The 24,917-nt window shown below is 43.7% G+C and overlaps 1 pseudogene; it reads right to left on the minus strand.

Annotated features, from left to right (window-relative positions):
• Positions 1-9,808, minus strand: part of LOC123425310 — a 67,695-nt pseudogene extending 57,887 nt beyond the window's left edge.
• Positions 9,809-24,917: the final 15,109 nt, after the last annotated feature.

Below are 24,917 nucleotides of genomic sequence, written 5' to 3' on the forward strand. Positions count from 1 at the left end.
GGATTTAACCATAATGCAAGCAGGTGAGACAGGTTATGAACATTAGGCTACGGAGGATTTCGGAAGACCGAATAGTAAGTCGTAGATCTTTCGAAACCCATGATCACTGATGATGGACGAATCCCCGATAAGATAATTCGTTGCATCTCGTAAAACAAGAGCAATTAGAAAATAAGGTATGAACGACATTTGCATGTAGTCATCCATAGTGGTTGACGAAGGAAGGGTAATCGCAAGAGCGATGGGCACAAGTTCTCGAGAGAAAGCATAGGAGAATACCATCGGAGTCTCCTGACGAATCGAGTCATTATCAGGAATGAGGGGCTCTTCGGAAGGAAGTATTTACGAGAACCTAATGTTAGAGTTAGTAAAATCTTTAACCCGAAAGAGAAGAGAGAGTAGAGCCCAGGGTATAGGAAAGGAGTGAAAGATACTAATACCACCCAATTGAGATGTGGGCCCGTAAGCCACAACATCAGTGTTAGTAAAGTTTTTCAAACACTAGACTCAACTTCGGCCAAGGAGTTGGAAAGGGGGCTACCTACAGGCAGTCGGCTCTGATACCAACTTGTGACGCCCTCGATTTAATCGTACGCTAACCATACACGCAAATGCGTACGATCAAACCCAAGGACTCACGGGAAGATATCACAACACAACTCTAGACACAAATAAAATAACATCAGCTTCATATTACAAGCCAGGGGACTCGAGGGCTAGAATACAAAAGCTCGATAAACACACGAGTCAGCGGAAGCAACAATATCTGAGTACAGACATAAAACAAGGGGTGCCTTAGAGAAGGCTAGCACAAAAGAAACACGATCGAACGAGGCGAGGCCTCCTGCCTGGGAACCTCCTAAACTACTCCTATCTTCAGCGGCCTCCATGAAGAAGACACCATCGGGATGGCAGACATCGACAGGAAACTCCACTCCTGGGCTCCATCATCTGGTCGCAGCAACGGATCAAGGGGACAAAGGGGGAGCAAAGCAGCGATGAGTACTCATCTAAAGTACTCGCAAGTCTTACATCAGAACTATTCTTAGTATGCATCAGTAACAAGAAGGGGGGGTTGTTATATGTGGACTGACTGCAGCAATGCGAGAATAGAGAGAGAAGGCCTAGTCCTATCGAAGACTAGCATCTTCAGGGTCTTGCAGCAATAGACGAGAGTAGAACAGGGGGTAAAACAATAATAGTCATATTGTTGCAGCAATATTAAAGTGAGGTCACGCCCAAAGATCCTCCCTCGACTCCCTGCGAGGAAGCAATCCCGAGGCAAACTAATTCCAGTTATGTAACAATTGTAGTTGCATAAGATCGGGGCACAACTCCAAGTCGTCCTGTAACCGTGGACACGGCTATTCGAATAGTTAATTTTCATCCCTACACGGGTGCACCACATGTCCCGTCACGCTCGATAACACTCTGGCCGGACATACTTTTCTAGGTCCTGCCCGGCCTCGGAATATCGACACATCGCAGCCCCACCTAAGACTAATCAGAGAGGCCAGCCCGCCGGTCTAACTCCTAAGCACAAAGGGTTCGTGGGCCCAGTTCCCCTTCGCGCTCCTGCACGTGGCGTGGGCGGCCGACGTCAGTCCTAGTATCCCTTAATCACAAGAGCGATGCATCTCGGGACCACTCGGGCGCGCGCCGCTACATTGCTGGCATCTGAAAAGCTTCGGCTGATACCGCGACGCCGAGTACCCATAATTCTTCCCGCGTAGCCGGTTAGTGCGAAAAGGTCTCCGACCAACCCAGATCAAAATACCCAAATCCGTTAACATTTTAATTAGGCCATCAGCACAGTCTCACGGGAATCCACCCGTCTTACAACTAATCACCAAAGATCCCAGTAACAAGGTCGAGTAACTGTGTGGTTGTAACATCGGTGGGAATCCGAGGTATCACCCTCGTTGGATTCCGAACGATGTACGCGTCAAGGTGGGCTTGGAAGAATCACCCTCGGGGGTCCCACACTTGAGGGGTTGCACGACAGAGGCGTCATCGGGAATGGTGAAAGAGGAATCACCCTCGATAACCACGATCGATTAGCTATACTACAGAGATATCATCTGGAGTACTTAGCGAGGTGTCACCCTCGGTACCCGATAGTATGTGCTGTGTCGGGTCTGGTTCGTCGATCAGGGATCGAGATTTGAAAACAAGCGGGGCAACTGGACTACGGGGTCAGAGGGGATGACTGCTCCACCTATACTAAGCAGATTTAAAGTACAGGACTGAAACTAGTAGTTCATCAAAAATAGGCTATGCATCAGATATAGGAGCTAACTACAACAGTAGCAAAATACTAATGCAAGCAGTAGGAAGAAAGACATAGGCGATATAGGAATGATCAAGGGGGGTTTGCTTGCCTTGCTGCTCTGCGGCAAAGGACTGATCGGCAGGGTTGTAGATGTACCCGGCAGCAGCGTCAGTCTCGGGGTCTACCGGTAAGAAGAGGGGGAAGAAACAATAAATAATAGCAACGGTGCAACACAAAGCATGACATGGCAAGATGCAAGCTAGACATGAGCTAATGCAGCAACATCCGTCATAGACGGGTCGGAAGAATATCTGACGATATTTTCCGGGTCTCGAGCTACTACCGGTCATACTGAAAACGATGGAAAATTTCTATGTTTGCTATGCTAGGGACACGTGACAAACGAATGGACCGTGTATCCGGGTTCGTCTCGTTCTGCTGATCAACTTTCATGTTGAAAATATTTTGATCTGACTTACGGATTATTTTATATTAATTTTTAAAGTTTTATTCAATAATTAGGAATTAAAAACAGATTTAAATAATTTAATAAAAAGCTATTATGACATCAACATGATGTCATGCTGACATGAGCAGTTGACTGGTCAACTGACCAGCGGGTCCCGAACGTCATAGGCACAAGTTTTAATTAAAATTAAATATTAATTAATCAGATTAAATTAGTGGGGGACCCACGTGTCATACTCTAATTATTCTAATTATCCAATTAACTAACTAACTGATATATCTATTTATTTATTTAATAAAAACATTATTATTATTATTTTTATAATTTAAGTTTTACTTTAGTTAAAGAGAGGGTGTGGGGCCTCCCTGTCGTAGACAGCGAGGTGAGTTGGCCCCACCGGTAAGTGACTTTAGGCCACATACACATTTTACCTACAAATACCTATTCATCCAATTAACGTATTCTCCATATACCTACATACATAAATACATACATCGTGCATCTCATACATACCAAATACGTACGATATTTATACATACATACACAAATACATCGTTTATTTTTATTTCTTTTCTTTCAACTCATCTCCCAACTCCCACCTCTCTGCTTAACAGAGAACTCAACAAAGAGTTATACATCACCACCATCACCTATGTGAACCTAACGGCGTCGGATCGGAACGCCGTTTGCCGGAACGGACCGGAACGACGCAAGGAAGGAGATGGTGGGAGGAGCCCGAGGAGGGGCTCACCAACGTTGATGAGACGGCCCGGTGAAGCCGGAGTTCGCGGGAAGGTGGAGGTGACGGCGGTGATGGCGCGGTGGTGACGGCGGTGACGGAGCCGGCGAGGTCGTACCGAGATGGGCCCCGGTGAGGAAGGGCCCCGGGATGGAGCCGCCGAGAGGGCTCCGGCCGGCGAGATGGAGAGGGCCTCGGTCGACGGATCCGGAGGGGTGGTGGACGGGGCTCCTGGGGCTAAGGCTCGGGAGGGAGCCGACGTGTGTAGGGGAGGGTCGGGTCGCCGGAGCTTGCAGGGTGGAGGTGGTGCCGCGGTGGGGAGAGGGGCCGACGAGGGGGGATCCGAGAGCTGCGGGAGATGGGAGCCTCGATCTGGGACAGCGATGGGAGGCTCGGGCGTGGGGTTCCTGGGGTCTCTCGGTCTCCAGGGGAGAGGAGGGACCGATGGGAGGCTCGGGCGTGGGGTTCGGTGGTAGGTGAGACGGGAGGGAGAGATAGGCTGTCGGTGGGGTGGGTGCTGACGAGAGAGAGAGGAGAGATCGGTGGGAGGGGGCCAGGCGAGCGGGATTAGGTGGGGAGGGGCCACGCCTCTCGTGGGGGTTGGTGTGGGGATCGGGGGAAGGGAGCCCCTGGCGGCGGCGGGGGAAACGGGAGAGCGGGGGGGGGGGGGAGAGCGAGGGGAGCGCGCTCGCTAGGGTTTGGCGCGGTGGGCTGGTGGCCTCGCTGGCTGGGCCACTTTGGCCCAGTCGGCTAGGGGCTCGGTTGTTTTTTTTATCATTTGTTTTTCTTTCTTTTACTTTCTGACATTCTATTATTATCATTTTCTTATATATATATATCTTTCTGTTCTAACTATATAGGACTTTTAGTACCATTAAAAATGTCCGATTCATTTTTATAACCTATTAGGGAATTTCAATAACTCTCCCGACATTTTAACTTAACATCACAAAACGTTTCTCGTTCGATTTTAATTTTAAATTTCGAATTTGACTTGGTTTTGGACTAACACGAGATCAATGATAGAATTTATGATGACATGGCTTCATTAGCGTGGATTACTGTCGCTTGACTACAGGGGTTACTGTAGCACAAATCCGGGGATGTCACAAATTGATAGATGGGTATATCTTAAGAACCATGACCATCAGAGAGCAATAAGAACCATGACCATAAAGCATATCAGAGAGCAGATATAACACCATTTGAGCAATAAGAACCATGACCATTTGTTGTGCTATGTGTAATATGCTAGCTATTAATTTCCTAACTAAAGAGAGCTCTTAATTTCCTAACCTGTTGCTATAAAAAGATGATGAACACATAAATAGATCAGAACCATGACCATCACATCACACATCATATAACCTGATCATCAGCTCACCAAGAACACATAAATAGATCTGAGGCATTCTTACTTTTGAACCCAAAACACATAGGACACATCACTTAGTACTGATCATACTAGGCCTGGGCATTCGGTAGAAACCGAAAATTCGGTTTCTATTGTTCTGTTTTTTAATGAATTCGGTTAGTGAAAGTAAAAAACCGAAATAGACACAAAAAATCAACTCACCGAAAGTTCGGTTAACCAATTTTTTGGTTCGGTTTTTAGTATTAACCGAACTAGGGACAACGTACAAAAACCTTATTTTTACAGTAGAAACAATAAGCTCAAAACCACACTAGTTAAGTGTTTCCTGGCCGTGAGCTAACTTTTGTGTGCGTTGTACATATTGTACTCTGTCTTCTTAAGTAGCCAAGCTCATTTTCGCATCCTCTATAGCTAGCCGAGGTGGGATAAATCCAAGGGAAGTGACGTACGTAGCTACCTGAGAGTACTATTCTGCCAAGTGTGGGCCTTAGTTAATTGCATCGTGTAGGTGAAAGGCCCAGGAGAGGTACACGGCCGTCGCTAACTCACACATGCGGCCACAAGCATGACATGCGCGATGGGATTTTGCATGTTCGAACACGTACTTCGATTTGTGTTTCGGTTATCGGTATAAAACTGAATAGTCCGAATTAAATTCGGTTAGTATACTCAGAAACCGAATTTTACTGTAGCAGCAACAAAAACCGAAAATTCGGTTTTTTTGGTTTCGGTATCGGTTCGGTCTTCGGTTCGTCGGTTTTTATGCCCAGGCCTAGATCATACAACCAGCAAATTCACTTAATACACATCATAGAACTTAGTACTTATCGCTTATCACACATCACTTAGTACTGATCATACAACCAGAAAATACTCTGAATACACATCATTAGTCATGGTTACCACTGGCAGTAAAAAATGCCATCCACCCAGAATGGTTTCTTGGTGTAGGAGCAACTGATGAACCTCTAGGAGCTCATGATGAAGCTCTAGCAGCAAATCTTGGGGCAGGAGCGGATGGTGAACCAGCATCAACGGATGATGAACCTCCAGCAGCAAATCTTGGGGTAGTGAAAGGCCTATGAACACTGGCACTACTTGTTGATCTTATGGTAGATCTTGCAGGGGGAGGCTATGATCTTGCTTCCCTCCTTGGTCTTGCAGCTGGAGGCTGTGATGTTCTAGTTCTAGCCTGTAATAATGGATTGAACACATGAACATAATAGTTGCAAAGCAAATAAACACAAAAGGACAATAGTTGGAAAGCACATTATGAGAAAATGGTTTACCACATGCTTGTTTTTCCTTAGAGCCAACTCTACTCTCAACTGTTGTCTGTAGTTGGTGTATCTGTGGCCTTGGAGCCCACAGTTGTTGCATGTTATAGTGGCCATTCTTGAACTGCCCTTTGGTTTTGGAACCTCAAATTTTCCCTTTATTCTCTTCTCTTTCTTTCTTCCCCTCTTCACATGAAATGTGGGTGGCTCTATGTATGGTCCACTTGTCCTTGTCCAATCATGTTCTCGAGGAACATGATATATCATTGGCTCATAAGAAGCAAGGTAGAAAGGTTTTTTAAAGAATTTGGACACATATTCCTCTGGAAATCTTTTTGCCTTGTTAATTGCTGATATTGCATGGTTTCAAGGTATGCCAGACAGGTCCCACTTTGTGCAGCCACATGTATGCAGTTCCAAGTTTACAACATGTGTTTGCTGCCCACTACTAACTTGCCATAGATTAACACCAACTTGGATAGGTTTGCAGTATCTAGCCCTTTCCTTTTCCACCTCTAGCTTCTTAGCATAATGTGGTGTAATCTCCCACAAAGCTGCCTTTCCTTTCTCTCTATTCCTATGCACCTCACCATCTACTTGCCCTTAATACCATCAATCATAGTCCTAATAGGTTTTTCCTAAAATCTAGGATATAATTGTTGAACACCTCAGACAGGTTGTTAACAACCAAGTCTATCTTGCAGTTAGTGTCAAAAGCATGCCTAGCCCATGTGTGCTTGGATATTCCACTCAACCACTTCCAAGCTTCCTCACTCTCATTTTTTAGATCATTCATGGCAATGTTAAACTTGTGTTGGTTGTAAGCATAGCTGGCATTATCCATGCATTTCTTAATATCTTCCCCCCTAAAACCAGCATTCTAGAAATTTGCATAGAGGTGTCCAAGGCAAAATCTTTGATGGCAGTTTGGGAATACTTGATTTACTGCATTTAGCAGCCACTGATCACATAGCATCCTAAAGTTAGGTACTATACAACTACAAATACAGAACTTAATAGAAATGCTAAATTTGATTCAGTTGCAAAGCACATATCTTCTGTCTATCAGGCATGATAGTATCAGGACCAAATTTCCCAATTTCACCTCCTAAACATATCTTCAATTGGTGCAAAAACCAACACCAATTATCTGTGTCCTCTTGTCGAACTATAGCAAATGCAAGTGGGAAAATATTGTTATTGCCATCTCTTCCAGTGACGGCAAGGATTTGAGCACCAGTTGTTAGCTTAATGAAGCATCCATCAACACATGTTGATGGAAAGTAAAGAACAATTTAAGTCTATAAAGCATTGCTAAACAATTAAAATTATTGATGCACAATAAAAGAATGACTAACCAATGAATGGTCTGCATCCATTCAGAAATCCCTCCCTTGCTCCATTGATGCAAAAGAACATAGCATGAAACCTTGGTGCTGGATGTGGTGTTTTTGTAGTAGGTTTAGAAGTAACTGTTGTGACTACAACTCTACTACCAGGGTTTGTATCCATGATGGTCTAAGCATAATCCCTAAGTCTAGGATACTGCTTCTTGTGCTCTCCTAGCACAGCTTCTACAGCAAGGTTTTGGCCCTATAGGCCATGTGCCTTCCCACATCAACACCATAATTCTCCCTACAGTTATCCATCAAAGTGTTTATGCTAGTGCTGGGATCAGATCTGAACAATGACTCATAGGTCTTTGCAAGCCACTTTGCACTAATCCTTGATTTCTGTGTGTTGGTAGGGCAAGTGTGCTCCAGTCTCATTTTCTTAATAGCAAAGGTCTTCTCCCCTTTGTTAACTGCAGCAACAATGCAAAACTGGCAATGATCTTTCTTACAACAAGCAATGATCCTTTGGTCTGAGTTTCTGTGATACCTAAAGTCTCTGGCCTGTGTGATGTGCAAGCTCAACAAAGCTTCTCTGAATTGATGTTGATCCTAATGCACATGTACACACATAATTGCTGATGTGGATGCTCAAGTTTGTCATTGTACCACATCCTTGGTTTCCTTTTCTTTGCCCTACTCTTCCTCCCTTTAGGTAGCACAAATGAGGGTGGCTCATGTCTATCAACTTCATCCTCAAACAACAACCAATCATCTTCTTCATCTGCTGAAGGAATGAAATCAGGTATCACCTCCTCTAACACACTACAATGTGACCTAGTAGTGGGGCATTTCCTAACTTCAAGTTTCTTCCTCCTTTTTGTAGGTTTTTGCATTGGAGGCTCTTCTCTTCCAAAAACTTCCTCATCTTCCTGCTCAAAAAAATCCTCAACATCAGTGTCACCCTCATAATGTAATAGTTCCTCATCTGAATTTTCATCTGAATCTTCAGATTGATCTACATCTTCTTCCTCCTCTCCTAATTGTGAGCTGTTATCTGAATTGTTATCACTATCATATGCATCCTCAGTTTCATCACTACTATTATGTGACTGTTCAAACAATGGCTCTTCCTCCATTATAACATTAAGATTGTCCTTTCTAAAGTTTATGCTCTCTTGGGTACAAAAGGCAGTAGGTTGACTAGGGTTTCTATGGAAAACTACACCTTCTGGATCAACAGCAAGAAATGCAAGCTCACTAAGATCATAAAGAACAGGTGGTTCATAAACTATTGCTGCTAATTTTATCCTCTCTATGACTGACAGAAATGATATTACTTAAATTTGTTCTCTCTTCAGTTGCTGCACTTGCTGCTAAATAAGTTGTTGTTGCCCTCACTAGCAAGTTGAGAACTAAACTGTGCTTATATTCCTTTTTTAGTTCCTGTAATTTGATCTTTGTGTCAATCAAATCTAAGCCCTGCTCTCTCTCCTCTCCTATTCCTAAATTCCTCATGTGGTATAACTCATCTGACAAATAAAAACCTTGTGTTTGCAACACTGCATACAGGTTCAGAAATGTAACATCTGAGCTACATAGCTTCATATCAATATTTGGTTGGGAATCAAAGTGAATCCGAAGTTCTCAAACATCATCATTCAAACTACAGTTCAGACATAAAAATTCAGATAAGCACATAAGCATGTAAATTCAGATAAGCAAGCATATAAATTCAGATAAGCAAACTCATAAGCATAAAAATTCAGATAAGAACATAGACATAAAAATTCAGATAAGCACATAAGCATTTGCTGTCTTCATGAGTCAAACTATAAGCATATAAAGCCTCTACTATGAATTCTGAATTGCAGAGGAGCAACACACAACCTCTACTATGAATTATCAATGTCACAGGAGCAACACACAAACTCTAATATGAACATGATCCTAATAATATCGAGTCCAGGAGCACTGGTTCAGGGTTCTTCAGTGACTCTACCATTGATACAACTAGCCTCTACCATTGATACAACCCCAAAAAAGAAAGAAACAACTTGCCAGTGTTCTTCAGTGACTTACATCATGCCGCCACCAGCACCACTGGTCCAGTGATGGCTACTGCTAGGGTTGGCGACCCAGATCTCTGCCATCTTCACCCTGTCCTCCATGCACAGCGTCGCCTCCTCCTCCAAATCTTCATCCTCCGAACCAGCGCTGGAGGAGTGGTTCGAACTATAGCCGCCATCGTCCACATCCAGACCTACGTGGTCATCTACCCCGAGGCCGGGGAGGTCTCCGTAGCCGCCCGCAACGTCATCGCCGTCGGGAGTCACCGTCGCCATCGTTGGAGAGCCGCACAGAGAGGGAGAGGGGAGAGCAAGGCTAGGGTTCGAGCGAGAGAAGAGGGTTGGTCCGGTTCGACCATGTTTGAGCGAGAGAAGAGTGTTGGTCGGGTTCGACCAGGTTCGAGTGAGTGACCTAACCGGTATGTGTATGCCACCGTGGAGACTGACATGCGGGCCCGGTACGTCAGATACATCGTCAATACGAGTTATACGGATGTCAGATCATATTGTAACAATTAGGCTATGAGATGGTACTGACACGGAAAAAATGACTATTGGTACCAATCAGTTACATGGTGACCAAGTGTGGTAGTGCCTTGCAATTATCTCAGTGGATGGTGATGTTGCTGTAGACAACAAGCTCGGATTTAGTGATATGATAATAGTGTCGTAGGTCAAAAGAAGGACATGTTGTGGCGAGGCTGGCATGCCCGACAGAGCGATGGGATCAGAAAATGGTCCCGCGCTGCGCTCTCGCCGGCCCGCAGTGTGGCGCCTAAGCGCTCGACGCCACACTATCATAAGTTTAACGCCTACGGTTAAGACGCCACACTATGGGAGGTGGGATGGGGTTGGACACCAGCGTGATCAGGGGTGTGGTACCTACGACTAAGGTGTCATACAGTGTAGTGTGATGCCTAAGTGTCTGGCGCCACACAAAAGGGTCAGCTGAGTGAATTTTTTTCTAATACAATTCAGTTTGTGAATGTTTTGCGCCCAAGGATCAAATTTGTCGATTTTGCCGCAGTAGGGAGGAAGAAACAAATGAGAGAGAAGGAGAGGCGTGCGGGGTAAGTCGCTAGATGGATTCCGATGGGCTTTTTTTATGTTCATTTTGTTAGCCCAACTACGTAGTACATACTAGAGATGAACTATTATTAGATAAACTATAGTGTACACTAGCATATATACTAATGTAACACACACTAGTAGTCAAGCTGATACACTGAGGAAAAGAGGAGGATACACACTTGAGTTGAAGTGGCTTGATGCCTTGTGTTGATTGGAGTGGAATGATTTTGCTACAACACTGCTTACCTACAAGAGTGAAAAATAAAAATGTTCTTGCTGACCTACTCAACTGCTAGCTGTTTCACTTCATAGCTAAGTTATTGTTGTCGGCAACTCGACATGCAGCCTTAGTAGAGCAAAGTTGACCCAACATTCTCCCTCTCAACATTGTCGAAGGAGTTTGATGTCGATGATTCCAACCAACGGAGAAACTCACGGTGTACTAGTAGGTATGAGAGCTAGCAAAATCATTCCATTCGGATCAATACAAGGCCTCAAGCCACTTCAACTCAAGTGTGTGTCCTTCTCTGTTCCCGAGTGTATCAGCTTGACTACTAGTGTGAGTTACATTAATATATGTGTTAGTGTATACTGCAGTTTATCTAGTAGTACTCCACCTCTAGTTAGTTATTGGGCTAACAATTGTTATCATATTTCACCATTCTTGAAGGTTGTATGTGCACACAGTTTGCATCAGCCATTGGATCCAAAATGCATGGATAAGATAGTAAGGCAGTTTAAGTGTGTGAAATCTATGCGTTTCACTTTTTTAGAGATTTTTTTACTGTTTTTAGGGTTATAGCGTTGTTTCCTAGTCTTTCGGCAATTTGACACACATTCTCTGGGTCCGGGGCGAACGCAGCTTCGATGAATTCATGAAGCCAAGTCTCACCATGACTTATCACTCTTTATCAGCCATCCATTAAAGGTTCCACATATTTCAAACTAAAAAGTTTAAAGTGTTCAGAAAAAAATCCAATAAATCATAAATGGTCCGTTTTGTATTCTTCGAAAGTTTCAACCAATTGGATGTATGGTTTGTGTTTAAATATCCTTTTGAGCTCATATAAATAGAAATGTTTATTTACGAAGGCTATATCCAAATAGGATGAAACTTTCATAAAACACAAAACAAAAGATATATGACTTATTATAACTTCTTCAAATTCTTTTGAAGACTTCAAAATTTTCAAGTCGAGATAGGGTCAATGGCACTCGGATTTTTAGTGAATGGCAGATAAAGGGGGATAAGTCACGGTGAGACATGGTTTCATGAAGTCATTGAAGTTGCATCCATCCTAGGCTCGGCCCATCTTTTTTCTCATTCATATCTGTGCATCCATTGAGCAAGCCACCAGTGCTTTGTGAAGCGTCTAGATGCTTCTCAGTCGGTTTCTTTCCTTTTTTCCTTTTGTTTTTTCTTAAAAAAACTAATGTATATGTTATTTTAAAAATATTCTATCTTTTCAAAAAAAACTTGTGAACTTTTTGATATCTGAACTTTTCAAATTTTGTCTTTTCAAATTCATGATTATATATTTTTTCTAATTTTGTGACTTTTTGTTGTTCGTGAAAATTTTGAAATTCTAGATTTTTTTCAAACTAGTGATCTTTTTTGAGTTCACAAACATTTCTAAATTTGTGAATATTTCCATATTCATTAATTTTTAAACTCATGATTTTTATAAAAATCGCAACAAATTTTCAAATTCATGGATATTTTACCTAATTTGTGAACCTTTTGCAAATTCATGGTTATATTTTAAATCCATGAATAATTTTAAATTATTTTTTAAACGAAAAATTTCAAATTCACGAACATTTTTATAAATTGTGACCGTTTTTTGAAATTTTTAACCTTTTCAAAATTTGTGAAATTCCCAAGTTTTTTCCCTTGATATTTTTTATTTGTCTAGAAAATTGATTGTTGTTTTATTGTAATAAACAAAGGGTCATTTTTTAACTAATAACTTATGTTTTTTCATGCACAATACGCGAGAGAGGGGCATATTTTCGCGAGCATGCGAGCGAGTCAGAACGAGTGAGTAGGGCAAGCGAGGAGCCTGTGCGCTGATGGACGGACCAAGAGAGTTATTTTTTTGCGGGGGACCAGGAGAGTGTTATGGGCACTATAGTAGCTAGATGACGGTGAATGTTCCATGTAGTAGCGAGAAGAAGCGCTATGCTTCTTGGAAAGGAAAAACACAATTGTGCTTTCAAAAAATAGAAAGAAAAACGCAGCATGTGCTTTCATGAGAAACAAACTCCTCTTACATGAGAAGCACAATTGTGGTTCCCAAAGAGGAACCTGTGCACTTCCAAGAACTTGGCTTATTCAACTGTGTTTTTGGGTTTCCTTTTTCGAGGTTTAGGCCTTTTCATTTTCTGTTTTATCCGTTTCATTTTTTTTATTACTACTTTAATATTTCGTTTAAAAAAAATGTTTATCAAAAACATATAAATATATGATCTAGTTTAAAGATTTTATGAAATTTAAAAGTGAATACAGTTCGTGAGTTGGATGCATGGTTCAAAAGATAAATGGTTCTAGAAAATGAATATTAAAAAAAAAACTCACATTTGCGATAATGGCGCGCATGCAGTGTCCGACTTGTCACCATCAGAGAAGATGGGGTAGTATTTGCAAATGGTATCCTTAAATTCTTAATGGATGATTTTGGAAAACCCAGTCTCTGTGCTTTGTTTACTCTCTTTTTTAGGTGCTCATGTTTAAACAAAATGGGTTGGGCCGCACGGCTCAATTGAATGGGCTTTGATTGACGGGCCGACGTAGGCCTAGGTTTTTTTTATGCGCCAGGACAATCCTCTATGCCGAGCATGTGGGGATAAATATTTTCCCTTAAAAATGTGGAGATAAATATTGCCAGAATGGAGTACCTGAAATGGGAAATTACATCACAATACAAATTATACAATAACCAGTCCTGTACGCGATCTTCCAAGAAGCTAATGAAAGGCATGACAAAAGTAGCTCTCGATCAAGCAGCACGCGGGCATGGCCATGCATACTACGAGTACTTCGGGACGGCAAAGCCCATCCCACCGAGGCCAGCGACGAGGACGAGAGGGAAAATGGAGAGCCACAAGAAGACCTTTCCAACGGCGAGCCGTCGCCGGTTGCACGGATGGCAGCTCACCGAGAGCCCCACGAACGCCTCGGCGAGCCCGTAGAGGACCACTGCGGCGAGGACGACGTAGTAGGAGCAGAAGACGGCCTTCCCATGGTCCGCGAGCACGCCGGCGGGCTTCCTGTAGAGTACCAGCCACAGCGCTGCCGCGGCCTCCAGGACGCCGCACAGGATCAGAGCGAAGGGCAGCTTCTCGCCGCCGCGGGCTGCGTCGGCTATGGCGCCTGCCGCGCTCTCCAGGTCACCCATGTCTACTTGTGATGGTTTGTGTGTACTGTGTGGCAGGGAGAGGTGGTGTTTGGAGCTTGAGGAATGGCGGAGCTTCAGAGAAATGTGTTTATGGAAGACGTGGGGATTGGATTTTATACGCATCGCGCGTGGCGCGACGCGCACAACGACCAGCATGACCACGAAAGCACAGCATGAACACGAACACGAACACGAACACGAGTCCATGGCATCCAGTGCGACGAACCCCGACTACTATTCTATCCTGTGAATCGGCGGACAAGGATATCTGGCAAAAACGAGCATGACCGTGCGGCATTACCACGGTGCAAACGTCGAAGTCAAACATCCTCACGTCAAAGCAATGTTGTCGTCCCCGATCAGAGCTAGATATGTCTGGACCATGGAATTTCTTTAATCGAGCAGTTACCGGCCTTTTCCGTTGCCTTCCAAAAAACCAACCTACCGTTGTAAAAAAAATCAAATAAATTCAAATTTGAATGATCAAAAAGGGTCAAATAAGGTTCAGTTGAAAGATCGAATCCGGTTTGCCCTGCTCTGTCTTTGATATGCGGGCCCTTCACGGTTGATAGTAGACTTTTAAGCTTGATAAGGCAAAAAATGTGTTGCTAGGTTCATTAAAATCATAAATATTCATGTGACACCTAGAGTTGGAGTGGTAGATTGAACATATTTAGGACGCATTTGGTAGGTTGCATACAACCCAACCACACCCGAATCGAATGAAAAGAGGTCGTTTGATTGTGTGTGCAAAGGCATGACTTGCGTAGATTGAACATAATCAAGACGCGTTTGGTAGGTTGCATACAACACAACCAGGCCGAGACGAGATGAAAAAGGGTTGTTTGCCTGCGTGCACAGAGGCATGCCTCGCATAGGCACGAAACTTTAAGCACCCGAGAGCCTGACTCGCCGAGGACGCTCGAATCAACCGTTTTCAGCTAGCCAGGCTGACTCGGGTGGAAAAGTTGTTCCGCACATTGGGCGTGATGTAGGGGGAATTCGGGCGGAGATGGCGGGAGAGCGAAATCAACGGAGGTGGGATGGCACGAAATATACCTTCACACCCCTCCCCCCTCATTTACTTTAAGCACCCCAGAGCGTGGCTCGTTGGGAGCGCTTGTGTAACACCCCAAAAATCGGGTTATCGATTTTTGTGTTGTTATTCCTTCCTAGCTTCTCTCTCCCGGATTTTTCCTCTGGAATTTGGCAAATGACAAGGTGAACCCAGTCTATCCTCAACCTCTCCGTGCATTTCCCATGTCCTTGTGCCAGTTTGTTCGCGCTGAGAAAATCCCGAACCTCTTGGAAACCCTAGCTCCAAAATATTGGAACTAGGAATCCTGTCGTTGTGTTTTCAAAGGAGCCATCATTTTCCTTGCTCTATTAATCCTCCAATTTCTCCCAGAGCTCATTATTCCCTCATAGACCCTAAATGTGCAAAAATATTGCCAAGTCTTATGCAATATTTCTTTTCTAAAATTAATTCCTGTTTCTGCCTTTCTGAGGAATTAAATTCAAAAAAGTATCTATCCATCTCCCAAGGTCATGAAAACTTGTAGAGATATTCACTGTGATCATATGAAGCTCTCATAAAATATTGGTTATCACTGAGTAGGGAAAAATGCATTTTTCCTATTTAAAGCCAATATTCCAATTTGGGGCCTTTCCAAAGGAACTACCATTCTGGTAGCGAGGAAAAATACCAAATAATTTGTGGAGCTTCTCATATCCATATATTCACCATTTCCATCAAGAGATCAAGTTCCCCAGTTCAAAAATTGAGCACAATATCCCTTTGCAGATTCTGTCCAAATTTTCTGTTTGCAAAGGAAGTGCTTGATTCCTTGTCTCCCTTGAGCTGAAATTTTGCAGAGTAGTTCATTATGATAAATCATCCTTGTCCACAAAAAATTAGCCCCTGCCATCACTCCATTCTTCCTCAGTGAATTATTTAAGATGGAGTCTGCAGTTCACTGGAAACACAAAACCACACCTACTTTGACGTCCATGACGTATCCCCACCATTCATTTCATCAAGATTGGTGCAGCTTTTTTCAGTTCGCTTCTTGAAGCCTCTGCCAGTTTGCAAAGGTCGCCTCTAATTCAGCAGATCCTCAAGTATATATGTACATTTCTTCAATCCATTCACAATCCTCTATATGAAGAAGAAAATGTTTGCATATCTTACATTACCATATCTTATGAAGCAAATCATGTGTTTGATAATGTCATGTAGTATACGCAAACTCATATAAGGAAGAACACCATTTATGAAGCAAATTTCGTTGCCACCTACCATGAAGTAAATTTCTATCCAACTAGCAACATGAACATTGTACCAGATCAAATACCATCAACATGATTTCCTTATACCCCTCACTTTCTAAATAATTGTAGTTAGGGAGAACTAGTCTAGTTCTACCCAACTATAATTATTTACGAACGAAGCGAGTAGTACACTGATCCTCTTTTTATATTTTTGTCATCAATTTCATCACATAAAAAACAATGGATCGTGCATAGAAAAACCTATTAATGATAAAGCAACAAAGAAATGCGAATCTGAAAAAATAAAGTCCCCACAAGCAAAGGGGAGGGTGGATGAAAATGTATCTGGACAGAGAAAATCCCCATAAGCAAAAGGGGAGGTGGCATAAAACTGGATCTGAACACAGGAGAATGGAAGCATCCAAGGACAAACAGAAACCATGTAATCATTCTAAGATCAATTTCTTGGAGCATTATAAAACGTCATTGGCATCCATGGACTCTTCTATGCAAATGCAACAACATCTCAAGCAAACAGATCGAGTTGCACATGCACTTCAAGAAAATCTCAAGAAACAAATCCGAGCAGAAAATAATTCAACATGAAAAAAGAATTGTTCATTGTGAAAAATCAAATATAAACCTAGCAGATCTCGCTCGTTGCTGCTAGCTCGCATCGGGAGGCTGGATCCATCTGTAGCCGTAGCCGGTAGGGAGTGGCCGGCGGAAGTGGAGGGTAAAATCGATAAATTTGACTCTTCGGCGCAAAAAAATTACAAACTGGACTGCGTTTGAATTTTTCTCGCTCAGCTAACCGTTTTGTATGGCGTCCGATAGTTAGACACCACGCTGACGTCCGACCCCACCCACCCAGCAGTGTGACACCTAAGCTGCAGGGGTTACACTTATGATAATGTGACGCCGAGCGTTTAGGCACCACACTGCCACTTAAATTTGTGGTCGCGGCTGCTCCCGTCTCTGCCTCCGTCGCTAGGTGGGCTAAGGGGCTGCTCAAGATGGACCTCAGCGACAAGCCAATAACCGCCTCGACGGCCGCATCCTGCCGGAGCTCTCCGGGCTCGAGAGCCTCACGTTGCTCGACCTCCGGAACAACAGCCTCACCGGTGGCCTGCCGGAGTTCGTAAAGGGGATGCAGACGCTCCAAGACCTGCTGCTCTCAAGCAACCCGCTGCTGGGAGGCACCTTGATGCAGCACAAATGGGAGAAGTTCGCGAGCCTGGCCACGCTCGACCTATCCAACGTCGGCCTCGCCGGCACCATCCCGGAGTCCATGATGGCGATTCCCAGGCTGCGGTTCCTGGCGCTGTACCACAACCGGCTCTCCGGCACCGTGCTGGGAAAGTTCGTCGCGCTGCCGAGCATCGGCGCCATGTACATCAACGACAACAACATGACGAGGGCGCTGGAGTTCTCGACCCGGTTCTACCAGAGGATGGGTAGCACGTTCGGCTCCTAGGACAATCCCGACCTGTGCACGACGGAGACGGCCGGCGGTGGGCCGACCGGCGTGGCGGTGTGCAAGGACGCGCTGGATTCGCCTTGTGTCGGCGCGAGGGATTGGATGGATGGGGGTCGGATGGCGTCCTCCTCATCGGCTGGCATGGTCACCGTGCTCCAGTTGTCGGTGCTGGTTCAGTGGATGGGACATAATTGTAGGGCACTACCACACTTGGGCACCATGTAACGGATTGGTACAAATAGTCATTTTTTTGCGTGTCAGTACCATCTCATAGCCTAATTGTTGCAATACGATCTGACAGTCGTATAACTCGTATTGACATTGTATCTGACGTATTGATACGTCTTCAACGTATCTATAATTTTTGATGGTTCCATGCTATTATCTTGTCAACTTTGGATGTTTTGTATGCATGATTATGCTATTTTATATCTTTTTTGGGACTAACCTATTAACTCAGTGCCAAGTGGCAGTTTCTGTTTTTTCCGTGTTTTTGACCTTTTTCAGAGGAGAATATTAAACGGAGTCCAAACGGAATAAAACATGCGGAATGATTTTTTCCAAAATAGAAGATATGCAGGGGACTTGAGAACCAAGGCAAAGGACCCCGGGGGAGGTCACAAGCCCCCTAGCCGCGGCCTAGGGGGCCACGCCTAGCAGGCTTGTGGGCCCCCCGTGGCTCCTTTGCCCTACTTCTTCCGCCTATAAATTCTCTAAAAATCCAAAACTGCGAGAGAGAGCCACGAAAATACTTTTATGCCGCCGCAAGCTTCTATCTCCGCAAGATCCCATCTGGGGCACGTTCTGGTGCCCTACCGGAGGGGGGATTCACACACAGAGGGCTTCTTCATCAACACCATTGCCTCTCCGATGATGCGTGAGTAGTTCACCATAGACCTTCGGGTCCATAGCTAGTAGCTAGATGGCTTCTTCTCTCTCTTGGATCTTCAATACAAAGTTCTCCATGATCTTCATGGAGATCTATCTGATGTAATCTTCTTTTGCGGTGTGTTTGTCGAGATCCGATGAATTGTGGATTTATGATCAGATTATCTATGAATATTATTTGAGTCTCCTCTGATCTCTTATATGCATGATTTCGTATCCTTGTAATTCTCTTTGAGTTGTGGGTTTTGTTTGGCCAACTTGATCTATAATTCTTGCAATGGGAGAAGTGCTTGGTTTTGGGTTCATACCATGCGGTGTCCTCACCCAGTGACAGAAGGGGTGGCGAGGCACGCATCATGCTGTTGCCATCAAGGATAAAAAGATGGGGTTTATATCTATTGCATGAATTTATCCCTCTACATCATGTCATCTTGCTTAAGGCGTTACTCTCTTTGTTATGAACTCAATACACTAGATGCATGTTGGATAACAGTCGATGTGTGGAGTAATAGTAATAGATGCAGACAGTATCGGTCTACTTGTCTCGGACGTGATGTCTATATGTATGATCATTGCCTTAGATATCATCATGACTTTGCGCGGTTCTATCAATTGCTCGAAAGTAATTCGTTCACCCACTGTAATAGTTGCTATCATGAGAGAAGCCTCTAGTGAACACTATGGCCCCCGGGGTCTACTTCACATCATATTTTCAGCTCTACACTTTTACTTTGTTGCACTTTCCATCTTCAGATCTCACCTTGCAATTAATCGTGAAGGGTTTGACAACCCCTTTCTAGCGTTGGGTTCAATTTTGTTTGTTTTTGCGCTGGTATATTGCTGACTTGTCTTGATACTCCTACTGGATTGATACCTTGGTTCTCAAACTGAAGGAAATACTTACTGCTACTGTGGTGCATCACCCTTTCCTCTTTAAGGGAAAAACCAACGGAAGCTCAAGAGGTAGCAAGAAGAATTTGTGGCGCCGTTGCCGGGGAGGATCAAGTCAAGAATAGTCTCCCGTCAACGTGCCAATTTCTGGAGCCGTTGCCGGGGAGGATCAAGTCAAGAATAGTCTCCCGTCAACATGCCAATTTCTAGCGCCGTTGCCGTGGAGGATCAAGTCAAGAATAGTCTCCCGTCAACGTGCCAATTTCTGGCGCCGTTGCCGGGGAGTATCAAGTCAAGAATAGTCTCCCTTCAACGTGTCAATTTCTAGCGTCAGGGACTATTCTAAGTGAAGCTTATCCAAGTAACTATCGCAAACTCATCTCTTGCATTTACTTTTTTTTTGCCTTTTGCCACTCGTTTTCCTCTCCCCCACTTCAGAAAAAACAAAATTTACAAAAATATTTGCCTTTTTCGCTTACCTTTCCTTTGCTTGTGTGCTATGTGCCTTCAATATGCTTGCATCTTCGCTTGCTGAAAATCTATTGATATGGATCCTCATCCACTTGCTAATCTCTTTAAGAGATCCAATTATGTTGAACCAATTGCTAGTGATTTGAGTGCACTTGACTATCTTTATGAAGTTTTGCTTGAGATGCCTGAATCTGAAAATTGTGATGAAGAAATTTATGAAGTGATTCACGAGGGCTCCTTGAATGAAAAGCATGATTCAGTGGTTTCACTATAAATTCTATTAATGACAATCATGCTAAAAATATGCAAAATCCTAAGGTTGGGGACACTAGTTTTGCTATGTCCACTACTTGTTGCAATGATCATGATTGGGGTGATGATTTTTCTTATGATTTTGAAAATTTGTTTAAGCCTCATGATGAAAATGATATTGATAATAATGTTTGCAATAAGATTGAAAGTGGGTTTGGAGAAGTCATGACTTTAGTTGATGATAATCCCACTATTTTTGAAGAGCGTCAACTTTGCATGCATGTGGATCATGAAAAGAATATCCTATGTGTAGTTATATTGTTGAATTTGAGTATGATCCCGCATGTAATTATTATGAGAGAGGAAAATATGGTTGTAGAAATTTTTCATATCACTAAATCACCTCTCGTTATGTTGAGATTGCTATTGTCTCTTTCTTCTTCCTTGCATATGGTAGTTATTGCTTGTCTTGATAATTTGTTTTCCTATAAAATGCCTATGCATAGGAAGTATGTTAGACTTAGATATGTTAGTCACATGATTTATGATGCTCTCATTGTGCTTCAATTCTTGTCTTTTGTGTGAGCATCATTGAATTATCAATGCCTAGCTAAGGGCGTTAAGCAATAGCGCTTGTTGGGAGGCAACCCAATGAATTTATGTTTGCTTTTTTTTCTTTCTGTTTTGTTGTGTCCACACCTTAATAATTCTGTTATGATTGTGTTTTTGTGTTTCTTTTTGTGTTTGTGCCAAGTAGAACCTTTATGATTAGTTTTGGTGATGGTTGTTTGATCATGCTGAAAAAGACAAAACTTTGTGCTCACGAAATTATTTATAATTCCTATCCAGAAAGAGATTTTGAGTTGATTCTTTTTGTTGATGGTTGATATACAAATTTCCCTAATTGCCATAATGTTTCAGAATTTTTGGGATACCATAAGTATATGAAGTATACAGATTGCTACAGACTGGTCTGTTTTTGACAGATTCTGTTTTTGTTGTGTTGATTGCTTATTTTGATGAAACTATGGATAGTATCGGGGGGGGGGGGGGGGGTACTAGCCATGGAAAAGTGAGAATACAGTAATCTCACATCAATCTAAACAGAAATCAAGTTTACTACAGTATCTAAAGAGTTGGTAGTTTGTTTTCTTATGCTAATGATATCACGAGTCTCTGTTTAAGTTTTGTGTTGTGAAGTTTTCAAGTTTTCGGTGATGTTCTCATGGACAATGGGATAAAGAGTGGAAAGAGCTCAAGCATGGGGATGCCCAAGGCATCCCAAGCCAAATTCAAGGACACCAAAAAGCCTAAGCTTGGGGATGCCCTGGGCTTGTGGGCCCCTCGTGGCTCCTTTGCCCTACTTCTTCCGCCTATAAATTCCCTAAAAACCAAAACTTTTAGAGAGCCACGAAAATACTTTTCTGCCGTCGCAAGCTTCCGTCTCTGCAAGATCCCATCTGGGGCACGTTCTGGTGCCCTGCCGGAGGGGGGATTCGGACACGGAGGGCTTCTTCATCAACACCATTGCCTCTCAGATGATGCGTGAGTAGTTCACCACAGACCTTCGGGTCCATAGCTAGTAGCTAGAACACTTCTTCTCTCTCTTGGATCTTCAATACAAAGTTCTCCATGATCTTCATGGAGATCTATCCGATGTAATCTTCTTTTGCGGTGTGTTTGTCGAGATCCGATGAATTGTGGATTTATGATCAGATTATCTATGAATATTATTTGAGTCCCCTCTGATCTCTTATATGCATGACTTCGTATCCTTGTAATTCTCTTCGAGTTGTGGGTTTCGTTTGGCCAACTTGATCTATAATTCTTGCAATGGGAGAAGTGCTTGGTTTTGGGTTCATACCGTGCGGTGTCCTCACCCAGTGACAGAAGGGGTAGCGAGGCACGCACCATGCTATTGCCATCAAGGGTAAAAAGATGGAGTTTATATCTATTGCATGAATTTATCCCTCTACATCATGTCATCTTGCTTAATTCGTTACTCTGTTTGTTATGAACTCAATACACTAGATGCATGCTGGATAGCGGTTGATGTGTGGAGTAATAGTAGTAGATGCAAACAGTATCAGTCTACTTGTCTCGGACGTGATGCCTATATGTATGATCATTGCCTTAGATATCATCATGAATTTGCACGGTTCTATCAATTGCTCGACAGTAATTCGTTCACCCACCGTAATACTTGCTATGATGAGAGAAGCCTCTAGTGAACACTATGGCCCCCGGGTCTACTTCACATCATATTTTCAGCTCTACACTTTTACTTTGTTGCACTTTCCACCTTCAGATCAACCTTGCAATTAATCGTGAAGGGATTGACAACCCCTTTATAGCCTTTGCTGCAAGTTTGTTTGTTTTTGTGCAGGTACATGTTGGAAATATGCCCTAGAGGCAATAATAAATTAGTTATTATTATATTTCTTAGTTCATGATAATCGTTTATTATCCATGCTATAATTGTATTGATTGGAAACACAATACTTGTGTGGATACATAGACAAAACACTGTCCCTAGTAAGTCTCTAGTTGACTAGCTCGTTGATCAAAGATGGTCAAGGTTTCCTGGCCATAGGCAAGTGTTGTCACTTGATAACGGGATCACATCATTAGGAGAATCATGTGATGGACTAGACCCAAACTAATAGACGTAGCATGTTGATCGTGTCATTTTGTTGCTACTGTTTTCTGCGTGTCAAGTATTTGTTCCTATGACCATGGGATCATATAACTCACGGACAACGGAGGAATGCTTTGTGTGTATCAAACGTTGCAACGTAACTGGATGACTATAAAGATTCTCTACAGGTATCTCCGAAGGTGTTCGTTGAGTTAGTATGGATCGAGACTGGGATTTGTCACTCCATGTGACGGAGAGGTATCTCGGGGCCCACTCGGTAATACAACATCGCACACAAGCCTTGCAAGCAATGTGACTTAGTGTAAGTTGCGGGATCTTGTATTACGGAACGAGTAAAGAGACTTGCCGGTAAACGAGATTGAAATAGGTATGCGGATATTGACAATCGAATCTCGGGCAAGTAACATACCGAAGGACAAAGGGAATGACATACGGGATTATATGAATCCTTGGCACTGAGGTTCAAACGATAAGATCTTCGTAGAATATGTAGGATCCAATATGCGCATCCAGGTCCCACTATTGGATATTGACCGAGGAGTCTCTCGGGTCATGTCTACATAGTTCTCGAACCCGCAGGGTCTGCACACTTAAGGTTTGACGTTGTTTTATGCGTATTTGAGTTATATGGTTGGTTATCGAATGTTTTTCGGAGTCCCGGATGAGATCACGGACGTCACGAGGGTTTCCGGAATGGTCCGGCAATGAAGATTGATATATAGGATGACCTCATTTGATTACCGGAAGGTTTCCGGAGTTACCGGGAATGTACTGGGAATGACGAATGGGTTCCAGGAATTCACCGGGGGGGCAACCCACCCCGGGGAAGCCCATAGGCATTGGGGGTGGTGCACCAGCCCTTGGTGGGCTGGTGGGATAGCCCAAGAGAGCCCTATGCGCCATAGGAAGAAAAATCAAAGAGAAAAGAAAAAAAAGGAGGTGGGAAAAGGGGGAAGGACTCCTCCTTCCAAACCTAGTTGGACTCAGTTTGGAAGGGGAGGGTTCCCCCCTTAGGTTCGGCCGACCCCCTTGGGTGTCCTCGGACCCCAAGGCAAGGCTCCCCCTCCTCCCCTATATATACGGAGGTTTTAGGGCTGATTTGACACAACTTTGCCACGGCAGCCCGACCACATATCTCCACGGTTTTACCTCTAGATCGCGTTTCTGCGGAGCTCGGGCGGAGCCCTGCTGAGACGAGATCATCACCAACCTCCGGAGCGTCGTCACGCTATCGGAGAACTCTTCTACCTCTCCGTCTCTCTTGCTGGATCAAGAAGGCCGAGATCATTGTCAAGCTGTACGTGTGCTGAACGCGGAGGTGCCGTCCGTTCGGCACTAGATCGTGGGACTGATCGCGGGACGGTTCGCGGGGCGGATCGAGGGACGTGAGGACGTTCCAGTACATCAACCGCGTTCATTAACGCTTCTGCTGTACGGTCTACAAGGGTACATAGATCACACATCCCCTCTCGAAGATGGACATCACCATGATAGGTCTTCGTGCGCGTAGAAAAATTTTCGTTTCCCATGCGACGTTCCCCAACAGTGGCATCATGAGCTAGGTTCATGCGTAGATGTCTTCTCGAGTAGAACACAAAAGTTTTTGTGGGCGGTGATGTGCGTTTTTCTGCCCTCCTTAGTCTTTTCTTGATTCCTCGGTATTGTTGGATCGAAGCGGCTCGGACCGACATTACTCGTACGCTTACGAGAGACTGGTTTCATCGCTACGAGTAACTCCGTTGTTGAAAGATGACTGGCGGGTGTCAGTTTCTCCAACTTTAGTTGAATCAGAATTGACCGAGGAGTTCCTTGGATGAGGTTAAATAGCAACTCATATATCTCCGTTGTGGCGTTTGCGTAAGTAAGATACGATCCTACTACATACCCATGGTCACCACGTAAAACATGCAACAACAAAATTAGAGGACGTCTAACTTGTTTTTGCTGGGTATGCTTGTGATATGATATGGCCAACGATGTGATGTGATATATTGGATGTATGAG

The sequence above is a fragment of the Hordeum vulgare genome, chromosome 2H, assembly GCF_904849725.1.
Source record: "Hordeum vulgare subsp. vulgare chromosome 2H, MorexV3_pseudomolecules_assembly, whole genome shotgun sequence".
NCBI classification, from domain to species: Eukaryota; Viridiplantae; Streptophyta; class Magnoliopsida; order Poales; family Poaceae; genus Hordeum; species Hordeum vulgare.